This window comes from Sus scrofa, chromosome 3 (genome assembly GCF_000003025.6).
Source record: "Sus scrofa isolate TJ Tabasco breed Duroc chromosome 3, Sscrofa11.1, whole genome shotgun sequence".
NCBI classification, from domain to species: Eukaryota; Metazoa; Chordata; class Mammalia; order Artiodactyla; family Suidae; genus Sus; species Sus scrofa.
In genome coordinates this window covers 80,603,422-80,616,582 of record NC_010445.4, presented here as the reverse complement: position 1 = coordinate 80,616,582, position 13,161 = coordinate 80,603,422, and the positions used below count along the sequence as shown (strand labels likewise).

Sequence of the window (13,161 nt, the reverse complement as noted above, 5' to 3'; positions counted from 1 at the left end):
AACACCCCTCACCGTGAGCGCGCTCCGACCTCACAGTCGGTCGCCCAGCAAACGGGGTGACCAAGTCCCTCAGGTCGTATCCTCGAGAAGACCCAACACCGACAGCACGATTGGTGGCAGCCTGACAGCCGCTTCCTTCCTGTAGCCCCAGGGTGCCTTGAAGGCGCTCCTTAGCGCCCCGCTCGCTAGCGCTTAAGGTAATCACTGCAGTAATAATGATGAATCCTTGAGAGGCGTCCGGCCTTTCGGAGGCGCCTGAGGTCCCCCCTTTCCAGCCCCTGCCCTTGCGATTCCCGAGGCGGGGCCCAGAGCCTCCCCAAACTCCGCTCGGCCTCCCGGGTCGCCGCCTCCCGAGCGCGGTGTCTCGGACCCCTCTCCCACCCCACGCCAACACCATTCCCCCTCCCCGCCCGGGTCTCCTGGGCCCCTTCGCTCCTCTCCTGGCCCGCACCGCCTGGGGCCAGGCCTCCTGGGCCCAGACGCCCCCAGCCATCCTCCCGGCCCCGCCCCGCGCCCTCGCCTCTCGGAACCAGCCCGGCTCCCGCTCCCCCGGCGCTCCGCAACGGGGCGGGCGGGGCGGGGTGGCGCAGGGGGCGGGGATTTCTGGCACTTTCTGGGCGCCGAGAACGCTGCGATCCCGGGCTCGCAGGCCGGAAACGTCGGCTACGGAGCCGCACCGCAGCCGCGGCCCTTCCTTGTTCTCCGCTGAGGCCGCGCCGCTGTGCAGACATGGCCAAGTGGGGCCAGGGGGACCCGCGCTGGATCGTGGAGGAGCGGGAGGACGGGACCAACGTGAACAACTGGCACTGGTGCGGCCGGGCGGGGGCCAGGGCTGCGGTTTCTGGGCCTCCTCCCTCGGGAGCCGCCGGGCGGGGCGGGGCGGGGGGACCCTCTGCGTGCGTCCTGTGCCTGGGGGAAGGGGCAGCCGGGGTCTCGGGACGCCTCCCGGGCCGCGGTGAGCCCCGGGCGGGGCGGGGGCTGCACAGGTGCAGAGGCTTGTCTTTAGCCTCAGGGCTGGGAGGAGCCCGCGGCGCCTGGGAGACCAGGGGGTCTTACCTGCACTGGCTCTGAGATTTCACTTTGCTGTTTTGAAAGTTAGGTTGGGCCCCAGGAATAGAAGTCACTCCTGACTTGCCTCTTTAGTTTTGGCAGTCTGTGACCTTAGGAGCCTTCTCTCCCCCAAGCTCCTTGAAGTTTTGGGGAGTTAAAATGAAGCTAGAAAGTGTGTGTGTGCGGGGGAAGGGAGTACATGTGTAGTGGAAAGAACAGGAATTTGGATCTCAACTCCGCATCTAACTTGATGGTCTCTGATGAGCGCTGCCGTCTAGGAACTGGAACTAATTACCCATCTTTTTTCTGTCTCTTCTGGAACATGGGCTAATTTCTGCCTCCCTCTCCCTTCTGCCAGAGCTTCGGAAAGTGATGCTCTCTGCCCTGCTCCTCTGAGGGCTGTGTTACCTCAAGGCCATCAAGGTGATGCTGAGGCAGGTTTAGGGCAGAGCAAAGTCTCAGCCTGTGAGGGGATCTTTCCCTGGGGAACCCTGGCCTGGAGTTGGGAAGAGCTGACCTCTCATTTCCCAGACACTGTCACCATGGGCATTTAAAGGACTTTCCTCAGCTTATTTTCACCTCCTAAAATGGGAACATTGTTTGGGGAGATTGTACAAGATAATATATGTGTGAAAACACTTGATAATTTGTCTTATGATAAAAATTACTTCAGTTATGACTACCTGTTCATGTGGCCCATGCTTTGCCCCTCTATTTCCAACAGGTGAGATTCCTAGGCCTCCCTTTGCCCCAATAAGCCAGTGTTTCTAAAGCAAAATACCACCCAACATATCTTAGAGAGCTGAGCGGGAGCGTTAGGAGATATTGGGTAGAAAGCTGATTTGAGAAGTGTGTAAGTTTGGGGGTGGTAGTTCTCTCACCGCTGCTTGAGAGGAATTGGGCTCATCTGTGCTGAGCCAGGGCACTGCTCTGACTCCCAAGCTGGACATGTGGCTACCAGCTGGGGCCTCCACTCATGGCTCTGCCCTTCTGGTCCCTGGCAGGACGGAGCGGGATGCCACCAGCTGGTCCAAGGGGAAGCTCCGAGAGCTCCTGGTGGGCATCACTGTGGAGAATGAGGCTGGCCACTGCGAAATCAGTGAGCTGAAGCAGGTGGAAGGCGAGGCTTCCTGCAGCAGCCGTAAAGGAAAGTTGATTTTCTTCTATGAGTGGAACATCAAACTGGGCTGGAAAGGTAACAGGGGCTTCCAGATACAGGTGGGGCTGGGGATAGCATTGAGGCAGAGTTGGTTGACTGACTAGTCATTTATTCAAGATTTTTTTTTCTTGTTTTTTTTCCCCACTTTTCAGGGCCATACCCGAGGCATATGGAAGTTCCCAGGCTAGGGCTTGAATTGGAGCTGGCCTACGCCATAGCCACAGCCACAAGGAATCTGAGCTGTGTCTGCGAACTACACCACAGTTCACAGTAATGCTGGATCCTTTACTCAGCAAGGTCAGGAATTGAACCTGCATCCTTGTAGATACTAGTCAGGTTCTTAACCACTGAGCCACAACAGAAACTCCCATTCTGTAGATATTTTTAGAACTCCTGCTCCGGGCCCTTAATTGGTGTATGTAGTGCCATGTACCCTTAGTGATGTTGAGTTCCTTGTCCCACCAGCTGGGGGCTTCCCTTTCTCCCAGCACTAGTGCTGCTTGGGGCTCTTTGCTCTCTGCAGGACTCTAGGGCCAGGCACTTGTGAGATCAGAGTCTGGTGGACTAGTGTCCTGTAGTTGCTGCCTGGTTCCCCTACATACCTGCCTGCTGGCTCTTTTGAGGTTTGCATCCTGAGCAAAGCCACCTGTCTCCATTTTGTAAGAATTTCCGTTCCCTTCCTTGTGTAATTTTCCTCCCCTGATTTATTTCTCCCCAAAGCACTGATATCTGGTGTGTTAATATGGTTGCATTATTATTGTTCTGGATCCCCCTTTTCTATTTATCAGAGCAGAGAATTTTTAAAATACAGACTTTATTGAGGTCTAATTCACATAGCATAGAGTTTGCCCATTTTAAGTGTACAGTTCCATGGTTTTCAGTACTTTCACAGAGATGTGCAGCCATCACTATAGTCAATTATAGAATATTTTCATCTCTCCCCCCAAAACCATGTACCCATTAGTAGTAACTCCCCCAATCCTTGCAACCACTAATCTATTTCCCATCTCCATGGGGTCGCCTGTTGTGGACATTTCATATGAATGGCCTTTTGTGACTGGCTTCTTTCACTTAGCATGTTTCAGGTTTCATCTGTCTTGTAGCATATTTCATTCTTTTTTAGAGTTGTCTAATGCTCTGTGCATAGATGTAGCGTAATTTGTTAATCTTTTCATAAGTTGATGGACATTTTGACTGTTTTCAGCCTTTGGGTCTTGGGGTCAAGGATTGATTGGTTTTGTTTCCAGCCCCAAATCACTGAAACGTGTGTGTTTGCTGAATGAGTATATTTCTTTTACGGTGCCTAGCTCTTGGCTAGGTCAACAGCCCTTACTGAGTAAGTATTTGTTGAAATAACCATGACTGTGAAAACAAAGGGGAAAGGAAGAAGAGAGAGGGTGAGATCTGGTTCTGGAGGATCGTGCTGTGTTAAAGTTTGGGCCTCAGCTCAAGAGTCAGCTCCTTTCTTGAGAGTTTGGGTTAGAGAACTGCCCAGTAAGCCGGTATTAGACCTCTGCCCTCTTGGCTATCTTGCCAGCTTGAGCCAGGCCAGGGCCCAGGGAGGTGTTCAGCAAACATCAAAAGCAGTTCCAGGAGTTCCCATGTGTCTCAAAGGTAACAAACCCAACTAGTATCCATGAGGATGTGGGTTCAATCCCTGGCCTCACTCAGTGGGTTAAAGGATCTGGCGTTGGCATGAGCTGTGGGGTGGGTTGCAGACATGGCTTGTATCCAGTGTGACTGTGGCATAGGCCAGTGGCTACAGCTTCAATTCGACCCCTAGCCTGGAAACCTCCCTATGCCATGGGTTCAGCCCTGGAAAGAAAAAAAAAAAAAAAAAAAAAAGACAAAAAAGCAGTCCCACTTCTGCCTTGAACCTTCTGGGTGAGGGTTGGCTCTTAGCGGCTGCTGCTGGCTGGATCATAGCAGGGCCTGGCTCCTAACATGCCCCAGTTGCCCCAAGACAGGGCTCTGAGGGCCCCAAGGAAGCTCATGGTCTTGTGTCTCTTCCATCTTCTTTAGCTCAAAGCAGCAATCCACTCTTTTGCAAGATAAGACCCAACCATTCCCAAGCAGCAGCCAGGGCGCAGGTCAAACAGGGCTTGCCCTGACTTTGTGTGCCTTATCCTGTAACAGTGAGTCCTAGAGGTGGCTAGTGGGACCCGCTGGGAGGAAGCAGTAAATACTCTGGTCTGGCTTATTTTTTTGGCCTCGCCTACAGCATGTGGAAGTTCCTGGGCCAGGGATTGAACTGGAGCCACTGCAGTGACAATGTCGGACCCTTAACCTGCTCCACCACAAGAGAAATTCTTGCTTTTTTAAAAAATTAAATGTTAGTTAAACCTTTTCAGCTTTACTGAAATATAATTGGTTTATAGCATATGTTTAAGCTGTACATGATTTGATGTATGTATATATTGCAAAATGATTTCTACAATAAGGTTAATTAAAATATCTGTATCCTCTTATAGTTAAAATTTTTGTGTATGTTGAACATTCTTAAAATCTGATCTCTTAACAATTTCCAAGTATACGGTACCGTGTCATTCACCGTTGCTGTACATTACATCCTTAGAATTTATTCATCATGTAAGTGATAGTTTCTGCCCTTTGTATCTTTTGACCATCTTCATACTGTTCATGCCTCCCCATCAGTCCACTCTGTTTCTGTGATTGGGTTTTTCTAGATTACACATACAGATGAGCTCATACAGTATTTGTCTTTCTCTGACTTATCTGACTTAGCATAATGCCCTCAAGGTCCATCTGTGTTGTTACAGATGGCAAGATTTCTCATTTTGTGGCTGAATAACAGTCCATTGTGTAAATGTGCCACATTCTTTTTATTCATTCATCTGTTGGTGGACACATAGGTTTTTTCCATGTCTTGACTACTATAAATAATGCTGCATTGAACATGGGGGTGCAGATATCTCTGAGACAAGGATTCCATTTCTTTTGGCTACATATATAGATGTGGAATTGCTAGATGATTTGGTAGTTCTATTTTTAATTTTTTGTGGCACCTCTATATTGTTTTTCCATAGTGGCTGCACCAGTGTACATCCTCACCAGAACTTATTTCTTTTTGATAGTAGCCATTCTAACAGATGTGCAGTGGTATCTCTTTGTGGTTTTGATCTATATTTCCCTGATGACACATTTCCCTGTTGATTAGTGATGTTGGATATCTTTTCATGCACCTGTTGGGCATTTGAATATCTTCTTTGCATAAATGTCTTCAAGTCCTTTGCCCATCTTTTCTTTTGGCTGTGCCCATGGCATGCAGAAGTTTCAGGGCCAAGGATTGAACCTGAGCCACAGCAGTAACAACACTGGATCCTTACCCACTGAGCCACCAAGAAATTCCTTTGCCCATCTTTTTAATGGGATTATTTGATTTTTTTTGCTGTTGAGTTATAGGAGTTCCTTACATATTTTGGATATTAACTCCTTAACTCCTTATCAGACAAGATTTATAGATATTTTCTCCCATTTTGTATATTGCCTTTTCTTTTTTAATGGCTGCATCTGTGGCATGTTCCCCAGACCAGGGATCAAAACTGTACCACAGCAGCAACCTGAGCCTCTGCAGTGACAGTGCCAGATCCTTAACCTGCTGCACCACAAGAGAACTCTGTGCCTTTTCATTTTGTGCCCTATTTATTTTTTATTATTTATTATTTTTTTATTTTTTGGTCTTTTTCTCTTTTTAGGGCCACACCTGTGGCATATAGAGGTTCCCAGGCTAGGGGTCTAATCGGAGCTGTTGTTGCTGGCCTACGCCAGAGACACAGCAATGCCAGATCCGAGCCATGTCTGTGACCTACACTACAGCTTACAGCAATGCCGGATCCTTAACCCACTGAGTGAGGCCAGGGATCAAACCCACAACCTCATGGTTCCTAGTTAGATTTGTTTCTGCTGCACCACGGCAGGAACTCCTTGTGCCCTATTTTAAATTCGACATGTGATGTCATCTGCTATTTGTCTTTCTCTTTCTGACTTCACTTAGTATTATATAATTTTATTGATTATTTATTTTACCATACAGAAGCTTTTTAGTTTGACTAGTCCCACCTGATTATTTTTGCTTTTGGTTTTTGCGATTTTGATATCATATCCAAAAAGGATTGCAAACCCAATGTAAAGGAACTTTTCCTGTTTTCTTCTATGAGTTTTAAGAATTCAGATCTTACACTTAAGGATTTAATCTATTTCAAGTTCATTTTTGTGTATGGTGTAAGATAGGGGTTCATTTATATTCTTTTGCGTGTGAATGTCTAGTTTTCCCAGCACCACTTATTGAAGATACTGTCTTTTACCCACAGAGTATTCTTGTTTCACTTGTCGTGTATTGGTTACCATATATGCATGGGTTTATTTCTGGGCTCTATATGTCTTTTTTCATTGCAACACCATACTGTTTTGATCACTCTAGCTTTGTAGTAAAGTTTGAAATTAGGAATTGTGATGCATCCAGCTTTGTTCTTCTTTCTTGGGATTGCTTTGGCTATCAGAGTGTTTTGTGATTCCATGTGAATTTTTGGGGGGCCATACCTGTGGCATGCAGAAGTTCCCAGGCTAGGGATTGAACTCACGTCACAGCAGTGACCTGAGCCATCAGCAGTGACAATGCTGAATCCTTTACCCATTAAGCCACAAGGAACTCCTTCTGTGTGAATTACATTGAATGTATAGATGCTTTTGTTTAATACAGACATTTTAACAATATTAATTCTTCCAAGACATGAACATGGGATATCTTTCATCAGTATGTTAAAGTTTTCAGTCTACAGACCTTTTATCTCCTTGGTTAAATTTACTCCTAAAGGAGTTCCCATTGTGGAGCAGTGGAAACAAATCCCACTAGGAACCATGAGGTTGTGGGTTCAATCCCTGGCCTCACTCAGTGGATTAAGGATCTGGCGTTGCCATGAGGCTTGGATCTGATGTTGCTGTGGCTGTGTCCAGCTCTGATTGGACCCCTAGCCTGGGAACTTCCATATGCCACACGTGTGGCCCTAAAAAAAAAAAAAAAAGGGAAAGAAAGAAAAAATTTACTCCTAAATATTTTACCATTTTTGCTGCAATTGTAAATGGCATTGTTTTATTTCTTTTTCAGATAGTTCATTAGTTCCAGGGCCAGGGATCAAACCCAAGCCACTGCAGTGACAACACCAGATCCTTAACTCACTCTGTGAGTCTGTTTCTGTTTTGTAGATAGGTTTGTTTGTGCCGTATTTTAAATTCCACATGTAAGAGATATCATATGGTATTTGTCTGTCTTTTTTTTTTTTTTTTTTTTTTTGTCGTTTTGCCTTTTCTAGGGCCGCTCCCGTGGCATATGTGGAGATTCCCAGGCTAGGGGTCTAGTCAGAGCCGTAGCCACCAGCCTACACCAGAGCTACAGCAGTGCGGGATCCAAGCTGCGTCTGCAACCTACACCACAGCTCACGGCAACGCTAGATCCTTAACCCACTGAGCAAGGCCAGGGATCCAACCCGCAACCTCATGGTTCCTAGTCGGATTCGTTTACCACTGCGCCACAACGGGAACTCCTGTCTTTCTTTTTCTGACTTCACTTAGTATGATAATCTCTAGTTGCATCCATGTTGCTGTTGATTTTATATCCTGAAACTTTACTGAATTTATTAGTTCTAACAGTGTTTTGGTGGGATCTTTAGGATATCTTGTATATACAATCATGTCATATGCAAATGGAGACAATGTTAGTTTTTCCTTTCCAACTTGGATGCCTTATGTTTCTCTTTCTTGTTTGATCTGGCCAGGACTTCCAATACTGTGTTGAATAAGCGTAGTGAGAGAGGGTACCTTTATATTGTTCTTGATGTTACAGGAAAAGTTTCCAAATATTTCACCATTGAATATGATGTCAGCTGTGGGGTTGTCATATATATGGCCTTTATTATATTGATTTTTTATTTTTTGGCTGCCCAATTGAGTATGAAGTTCTTGGGCCAGGGATCAGATCTGAGCCCCAGTTGTGACCTACACCACATCTGTGGCAACACTGGATACTCAAATTACTGTGCTGGGTCAGAATCTATCCCATGTCCCAGTGCTTCAGAGACACCACTCATCTCGTGCCACAGCAGGAACTCCACAAATGCTTTTGCTGCATGAATTGAGATGGTCATATAATCTGTATTTTTCATTGTATTAATGTGATCTATCATGTTTGACTAGGGTATGATCTGTTCTTCATCCAAGGGATTAATTCTACTTGATCATAGTGCAGATTCTTTTAACATACTGTTTCTTTCTTTCTTTTTGGCCACACCCTCATTCCCAGGTCAGGAGTCAAACCTACACCACAGCAGTAACCTGAGACGTAGCAGTGACAGTGCTGGATCCTTAACCCACTGAGCCATATGAGAACTCTGTAATGTATTGTTCAATTCAATTTCCCACTATTGTGTTGAGAATTTTTGTATCTATATTCATCAAAGGTATTGCGCTATAGTTTTCTTTTTTGGTGGTATCTTTGACTGGTTTTGGAATTAGGAAGATAGTGGCTTCATAGAATGTCTTTGGGAGTGTTCTCTCCTCTAGAGTCTTTTGGAAATGTTTGAGAAGGATCCCTGTAGGTTCTTCTCTGTATGTTCAGTAGAATTCACCTGGGAAGTCATCAGGTCCTGGACTTTTGTTTGTAGGGTTTTTTTGTTTTGTTTTTTGTTAATTATATATTCTATGTCACTTCTAGTAATTGGTCTGCTCAAATTATTTCTTTTTGATTCAGTTTCGGTGGGCTGTGTTTCTAGAAGGTTGTCCATTTCTTCTAGGTTGTCAGATTTGTTGGCATATCATTGTTCATAATATTCTCTTATTTAATTTTTTTTTTTTTTTTTGTATTTCTGCAGTATCGATTGAGATTTGTTCTTTTTCATTTCTTATTTTGTTTATTTGGGTTCTCTCTTTCTTCTTTTTGGTGAACCTGGCCAGAGGTTTGTCAATTTTGTTTACCCTTTTAAAGAACCAAGCTTGGTGTTACTGATTTTTTTTCTGTTGTTTTTGAAATCTCTATTTTATTGATTTCCTCTCATCTCTATGGTTTCCCTATGCTAACTTTAGGTTTTGTTTGTTCTTCTAGTTCTTTTAGGTGGTAGATTAGGTTGTATATTTGAGGAATTTTTCTTATTTTTTGAAGAAGGCCTGCATTGCCCTGAATTTCTCTCTAAGAACTACTTCTGGGGTATCTCATAGATTTTTGTACTGTTTTGTTTTCATTGTCATTTGTCTCAAGACATATTTTAATTTCCTTTTTGACTTCCTTGTTGACCCATTGCTTTTTTAGTAGCATATTGTTTAGTTTCCATGTAGTCAGTTTTTTCTCATTTCTTTTCCTGTGGTTGATTTCTAGTTTCACACCATTGTGGTCAGAGATGCTTGAAATAATTTCTGTCATTTTAAATTTGTTGAGGTTAGTATTGTGCCCTAGTATGAGGTCAATCCCAGAGAATGTTCCATGTGCACTTGAATGTATTTTTTTGAATGTAATGTCCTGAAAATATCAATTAAGTCTAACTGTTCTATCATGTCATTTAGGATCTCTGTTGTCTTACTGATTTTCTGTATAGAAGAACTGTCTATTGATTTGTATGGGGTGTTGAAGTCTCCTATTGTTATTGTATTCCCATCAATCTCCTTTTATGTCTGTTAATATTTGTTGTATGTATTTGGGTGCTCCTATATTATGTGCCTATATGTTGATGAGTGTAATATTCTTTTCTTGAATTGATTGCTTTATCATTAAATGGTATTTTTTTAAAAACATTTTTTTTAACTTTTTTATGGCCGCATCTGTGTCATATGGAAGTCCCTGGGCCAGGGGTCGAATAAGAGCTGCAGCAGAGACCTACACCACAGCCACAGCAACACCGGATCTGAGCTGCATATGTGACTTATGCTTCAGCTTGCGTCAATGCCGGATCCTTAACCCACTGAGCCAGGACAGGGATCAAACCCATTTCCCCACAGAGATGTTGGGTCCTCAACCCTCTGAGCCACAATGGGAACTTTCTTTCTTTATGACCTATGTTTTAAAGTTTATTTTGTCTGATAGGAGTATTGCAACTCCCACTTTCTTGTCATTTATGTTTGCGTGAAATACTTTTTATTCCCATCCCCTGACTTTCAGTTTGTATTCTTTGCCCTAAGGTGGGTCTCTTGTGGACAGCATATTGTAGGCTCTTGTCTTTTTTTTGGGGGGGAGGGTTTTTAGGGTCACACCTACAGCATATGGAAGTTCCCAGGCTAGGGGTCGAATTGGAGCTGTAGCTGCTGGCCTGTGCCATAGCCACAGCAATACAGGATCTGAGATGCGTCAGCGACCTACACCGGATCCTTAACCACTGAGCAAGGCCAGGGATCAAACCCGCTTCCTCATGGATACTAGTTGGATTCCTTAACCACTGAGCCTAGAGGGAAACTCCCTGTAGGCTTTTGTCTTTTTATGTAGTCTGCTACTCTTTTTACTGGAGCATTTAGTCTGTTGACATTTAAAGTAATTATTGATACATAGTATTTATTGCCATTTCAGATATTGTTTTCCACTTAATTCTGTTTCTTCTTTGTTCCTTTATTTTTTATTTTTATTTTTTGGCTGTTCCCGAGATGTGAAAGTTCCTCAGTCAGTGATCAAACTCATGATACGGCAGTGACACTGGATCATTAACCTCCTGTGCCACAAGGGAACTCCTTGTTCCTTTCTTTTTCTTTTTATGGTTTTGATGATTTCCTTTTCTTTATGCTGGAGTTCTCATTTCTTTCGGTTTTTGTGAATCTTTTGTTTTTGATTTGTGGTTGCCCTGTTTCTCAGGTATGTTAATCTCTTCCTATCTGCTTGCTCTTGACTGATAGCCAAAAAGGCTCAAACACATTTTTAAAAAGTCTACATTTTATTACTCTCCTTGCCCATGTTTTATGGTTTTGATATCCTTTTTTATATCTTCATGTTTATCCTTTTGCGGTTACTTGTGTTTATCATCGCTTTCACAAATAGATGGTTTTGATTTTTATTCTTTTTCATCTGTAAACTGGCTTAAGTGATTATTTTCTAATTCTTTTTTTTTTTTTTTTTTTTTTTGTCTTTTTGCTATTTCTTTGGGCCACTCCTGCGGCATATGGAGGTTCCCAGGCTAGGGGTCGAATCGGAGCTGTAGCCACCAGCCTACACCAGAGCCACAGCAACGCGGGATCCGAGCCGCGTCTGCAACCTACACCACAGCTCACGGCAACGCCGGATCGTTAACCCACTGAGCAAGGGCAGGGACCGAACCCGCAACCTCATGGTTCCTAGTCGGATTCGTTAACCACTGCGCCACGACGGGAACTCCTATTTTCTAATTCTGACTCCCTTCGTCCTCTATTGTCTTAATTTTCTATTTAGAGGAGACCTTTCAGTATTTCCTTTAGGATAGGTTTAGTATTGCTATATTCTTTTAGTTTTTGATTATCTGAGAAATATTTACTTCTCCTCCTATTTTAAATGATAGTCTTGCTGTGTATAGTATTCTAGGTTGTAGATTTTTCCCTTTCAGAAATTTGACTATATCTGCCACTGCCTTCGGGCCTGTAGCATTTCTTTAGAGAAATCAGCTGATAGCCTTTGGGGGTTCCTTTGTGGTTAACTCTTTTTTTTTTTTTTTCTCTTGCTGCCTTTAGAATCCTCTCATCTTTAACTTTTACCATTTTGATTATAATATGCCTTAGCATTGGTCTGTTTGGGTTCATCATGTTTGGGACCCTCTCTGCTTCTTGTGTCTGGATATTTGTTTCCTTTTTTAGATTTGGGAAGTTTTCAGCCATAATTTCTTCAGATACATTTTCCCTTTTCTCTTTTTTCTCCTTCTGGGATCCCCGTTATGCACAGATTGGCATGTTTTGTACTATCCCATAGATCTCTTATATTGCTTGCTTGCTTCTTTCTTTCTTTCTTTCTTTCTTTCTTTCTTTCTTTCTCTTTCCTTCCTTCCTTCCTTCCTTCCCTTCCTTCCTTCCCTTCCTTCCTTCCTTCCTTTCTTTCTTTCTTTCTTTCTTTCTTTCTTCCTTCCTTTCTTCCTTTCTTCCTTTCTTTCTTCCTTTCTTCCTTTCTTTCTTTCTTTCTTTCTTTCTTTCTTTCTTTCTTTCTTTCTTTCTTCCTTCCTTCCTTTCTTCCTTCCTTTCTTCCTTTCTTCCTTCCTTTCTTCCTTTCTTCCTTTCTTCCTTTCTTTCTTCCTTTCTTCCTTTCTTCCTTCCTTTCTTCCTTTCTTCCTTTCTTCCTTTCTTCCTTTCTTTCTTCCTTTCTTCCTTTCTTTCTTCCTTTCTTTCTTTCTTTCTTTCTTTCTTTCTTTCTTTCTTTCTTTCTCTTTCCTTCCTTCCTTCCTTCCTTCCTTCCTTCCCTTCCTTCCTTCCTTCCTTTCTTTCTTTCTTTCTTTCTTTCTTCCTTCCTTTCTTCCTTTCTTCCGTTCTTTCTTCCTTTCTTCCTTTCTTCCTTCCTTTCTTCCTTTCTTCCTTTCTTCCTTTCTTCCTTCCTTTCTTCCTTTCTTCCTTTCTTCCTTCCTTCCTTCCTTTCTTCCTTTCTTCCTTTCTTCCTTTCTTTCTTCCTTTCTTCCTTTCTTCCTTCCTTTCTTCCTTTCTTCCTTTCTTCCTTTCTTCCTTCCTTTCTTCCTTTCTTCCTTTCTTTCTTCCTTTCTTCCTTTCTTCCTTCCTTTCTTCCTTTCTTCCTTTCTTCCTTTCTTCCTTCCTTCCTTCCTTTCTTCCTTTCTTCCTTTCTTTCTTCCTTTCTTCCTTCCTTTCTTCCTTTCTTTCTTTCTTTCTTTCTTTCTTTCTTTCTTTCTTTCTCTCTCTCTCTCTCTCTCTCTCTCTCTCTCTCTCTCTTTCTGTCTTTCTTTCTTTCTTATTCTACTTTCTGTCTGCTGCCCTGATGGTTGATTTCCATTAGTCTATCT

At 43.5% G+C, this 13,161-nt stretch overlaps 1 non-coding gene across 1 annotated transcript; it reads left to right on the top strand.

The window, feature by feature from the left end:
- On the top strand, positions 745-836 carry MIR9811 (microRNA 9811). The gene has a single exon (NR_128496.1). It is a non-coding gene; the product is annotated as a microRNA 9811 (primary transcript).